This window comes from Choloepus didactylus, chromosome 8 (assembly GCF_015220235.1).
Source record: "Choloepus didactylus isolate mChoDid1 chromosome 8, mChoDid1.pri, whole genome shotgun sequence".
Lineage (NCBI taxonomy): Eukaryota > Metazoa > Chordata > Mammalia > Pilosa > Megalonychidae > Choloepus > Choloepus didactylus.
The window spans coordinates 44,958,666-44,963,025 of NC_051314.1; the positions used below are offsets into that span (position 1 = coordinate 44,958,666).

Consider the following 4,360-nt stretch of genomic DNA (forward strand, 5'->3'; position numbering starts at 1 on the left):
TTGAGGAAAGATGAGATATTTGGAGAAAGATTTATGTCATTCACAATAGTAAAAAACACTCCCTTGCTTCCCATATTGCCTTCAATTGTAAAACAATAGTTAGCTAGCTCTTTGGATGAAGTAGTGATCTGAGTAAAGCTCCTTTTGAAGTGGTAAGAAATGTGGAAATGTCTTTAGCAGTGTCGCAGCCTAAGAGGGCCTTGCCAGTCCAGAGGCCAAAGAAGACAACGAGCATTTTCTGATACATGAAGTTTTATTCAGGGCTTACTTACAGGGTGAGAAGTCGTGGAGAGATCATGACGGCTCTCTCAGGCCCCACAGGCATCGCGTTCGCAAGGAAGAAGACCGAGCAATGCAAAAAGGACAGAAAGCCTTTCATAAGGGTTTAAGACAAACGCCCTCCTAAGGGTGGGGGGGGGGGCATAGCTGCAGGAACAGGTTACTTTGATCCAGAGGGGTGGTGCAGGAAGGACTAGAATAACACTTGAACAATTACATTCTGCTCTTTTTGTGAGACTCAGAGCCTCTCACTTCCTGCCTGCTTGCATAAAGTTACATTTTAAGGTCAATTTACCCTTTTTCTCTTTACTGGCTTAGAAAGACAATAGGTTAAACATTTAGCTGCCTAGGTCATGCAGACTGCTGTGCACCAAAGATCTGCAGGCCTGTTTTGCTCAGGTCATGGGTTGCCACAAGCAGTATTTCTCTATTCTGCCTCATATAAAAGTCACTGTGGGGAATTTGAAAACAATTACTTCCTAGTCCTATCTCCAGATTCTGCTTTTCTAAATCTGGGCTAGGTTCTGAGCAATCATATTTTTTAAAACACCCTAGGTGCCTCTTCCTCTGGGTCCCATATTGAACCCAAGTTGGAAGAGGCACGTCTGGTCTGAAAATGGAGGTAAAACCATCGCCCGGTCACCCCCAGCCTGACTCTGACCAATGCCGCTGCTGCGGTGGGCTGGAGGGCCATGATACAAAGGAACCAGAACAGTTGAGAAAGCTGTTTATTGGTGGTTTGAGCTTTGAAACTATGGATGATAGTTTAAGAGAACATTTTGAGAAATGGGGCACACTCACAGATTATGTGGTGATAAGAGATCCCCAAACAGTACGTTCCAAAGACTTTGGTTCTGTGACTCACTCTTGTGTTGAAGAGGTGGATGCAGCGATATGTGCTCAGCCACACAAGGTTGATGGGTGTGCAGTGGAACCTAAGAGAGCTGTTTCTAGAGAGGATTCTGTAAAGCCTGGTGCCCATTTAACAGTGAAGAAAATTTTTGTTGGTGATATTAAAGAAGATACAGAAGAATGTAATTTGAGAGACCACTTTGAAAAGTATGGCAAGATTGAAACCACAGAAGTTATGGAAGACAGGCAGAGTGGGAAAAAGAGAGAATTTGCTTTTGTAACTTCGATGATCATGATACAGTTGATAAAATTGTTGTTCAGAAATACCACAATATTAATGGGCATAATTATGAAGTGAAAAAGGCCCTTTCTAAACAAGAGTTGCAATCTGCTGGATCACAAAGAGGTCGTGGAGGTGGTGGATCTGGCAACTTTATGGGCCATGGAAGGAAATTTGGAGGTGGTGGAGGGAACTTTGGCTGTGGTGGAAACTTTGGTGGAAGAGGAGGCAATGGTGGAGGTGGCAGCTGAGGTAGTTATGGAGGAGGTAATGTTGATTATAACGGATTTGGAGGTGATGGTGGCAACTATGGCAGTGGTCCTGGTTATAGTAGTAGAGGGGTCTATGGTGGTGGTGGACCAGGATATGGAAACCAAGGTGGTGGGTATGGTGGTGGTGGTGGAGGATATGATGGTTACAATGAAGGAGGAAATTTTGGTGGTGGTAACTATGGTGGTGGTGGGAACTATAATGATTTTGGAAATTATAGTGGACAACAGCAATCAAATTATGGACCCATGAGAGGGGGCAGTTTTGTGGAAGAAGCTCGGGCAGTCCTTATGGTGGTGGTTATGGATCTGGTGGTGGAAGTGGTGGATGTGGTAGCAGAAGGTTCTAAAAACTCAACAGAAAATGGTTACAGTTCTTAGCAGGAGAGAGAGTGAGGAGTTGTCAGGAAAGCTGCAGGTTACTTTGAGACAGTCGTCCCAAATGCATTAGAGGAACTGCAAAAATCTGCCACAGAAGAAGGATGATCCATAGTCAGAAAAGTTACTGCAGTTTAAACAGGAAACCTTTCTTGTTCAAGACTGTCATAGCCACAGTTTGCAAAAAGTGCAGTTATTGATTAATGCAATGTAGTGTCAATTGGATGTACATTCCTGAGGTCTTTTATCTGTTGTAGCTTTGTCTTTGTCTTTTTCTTTTCATTACATCAGGTATAATGCCCTGTAAATTGTGGTAGTGGTACCAGGAATAAAAAATTAAGGAATTTTTAACTTTTCAATATTTGTGTAGTCCAGTTTTTCTACACTTTAGTACAGAAACTTAACAAGATACTGTTTTGAAGGTGTTTCCTTGTGAGTTAACAAGTAAAGAAGATCATTGTTAATTAGTATTTTGTATGAATTTTGCTAAAGATAACTGTAAAGAAACACCTGCTGGCTTGAGTTTAAGGGGAATCTATTCTCCCCATCTCTAAACCATATGAATGGGCATTGATATGTGGAAAGAATAGATTAACTTGTATGTTTGCAATGTGTGTTTTAGATAACAACTAGGATTGGGTATTTAAATTAATGTATTTGTGAATTTAATAGCATTAAGATTTACCTTCAAATGAAAAATCTCAAAATTCCTATTTGGTTTTTGTGCATTTTCTTTAAAAAAAATGTAATAATCATTTTAGTGTGTTAGCTTTGCTAAAACTACTAGTTGTATTTAGAAAATCTCCTTTCTCTTTACCTTGGTCACACTTGAGCTGCTGCCAGGATATTATTTGAGTGTAAAGAAAGCTTCCTGCCTTCTGCTTAAATTCTAAAATGGGGTAGTAGGGTTTTTTCCTTTCTTAATACTTCAAAAATAATTCTTGAAAACTTATCAAAATACAAGACTGCTAAGCCTGCTGCATTCAAGCAAATTAGTGGCTACCTTTGTTTTCCTTTCTAAAGCACAAGAGGCCCATACATCTTCAGTTTTTTCCTTGGTTTAATATTTTTTTAATTGACACAAGCTCTCAGAGCAAGAGAGTAAAAATCATGCATTATTGAACTTTTACCTGACTGGCATGCTTTCCTGTTGGCACTCGGTGCATTTTACTGGACAAAACCAAGGGTAGTCTAGGTGTAATCATTCAAAATAACTTAATGCAGCAGAAATGTCGCACAGTCGGATAGTACAAGCTTCTCACTGTGCAAAGGCCTGAATTGAATTTTGGATAGTCAGAATTCTTACTCTCCCTTTAATTCCCAAAGAACACACTGTTATTCCATGTGTATGTTTCAACCTAAATCATGTAGGTATGGATTATCAATTGGTTTGCAAGACCCTGGTTGAGAAGACTTTTAGATAACAAGAATCATATATGAAAACCAATGTCTACTCTTTTGCACCAGCTAGTGCTTATAATTTGATTTGAGCCCTAAGTATGTGCCCTGCTGTTCTTTTTCCTCTGGCAGTTGAACACTGAATTCAAAGGTTTTTTTTGTTTTAATAAGTACTAAGCGAAAACAAGCAATAAAAAGGGGAATGGGGTGTGCTAGTGTTTGAATATGCTCTATCTCGTTGCTCTAATTCTGTGTCTCTGTGCATTATTAATATTTGGATGCATGCAATGCCAGCATGGAAATTGGTCTTCACAGATAAACTGAAGTCTTCCAGAAAACACTCACAAAATCAATAAATGTGATAGACAACATTCCATTTGTTAATGGGCATACGTGAATAAGCAGCATAGAAAATAGGCTGTTAGAAAATGGTTAAGCCCTTAACTTCAAGTGTGGTTATATAAATGGATGCTGTCAGTGTTCATAACTTAAACCTGAGTACTTGGTCAAAGTAATGCTTGGGAAGGATTTTATTAAAATTGAGCTAAATTGTCAAAAAAAAAAAAAAAAAACACCCTAGGTTATTTTTATGTGCAGCAGGGGTTGAGGACAAATTAATATAGCATGGGTTGATGCGCAGGCTCTCTGGCCTCACTGTGGGAAGCATGTGCAGATACGCAGGTTCTCAGTAAAGTCTGGGAAAGCAAGTAGACATAATTTGAATGCAATGTCATGTACCAAGAATCAGAAGAAAATTATAATAGAATTTATTTAATTGTGCCAATAACTAAGTCTGCCTAAAACAGTTCCTATAGAGTCTGCAGAAGTTTCACCTTGCCTTTTCAGAGCAGTTAAGGAAAGACTGTACCTTTGTAGTGCGTATGTGATTCACATATGATCCAGA

At 39.5% G+C, this 4,360-nt stretch overlaps 1 pseudogene; it reads left to right on the forward strand.

Annotated features, from left to right (window-relative positions):
- The first annotated feature begins 895 nt into the window (after window positions 1–895).
- Window positions 896–2,133, forward strand: LOC119543058 (annotated as a pseudogene).
- The last annotated feature ends 2,227 nt before the right edge of the window (window positions 2,134–4,360 follow it).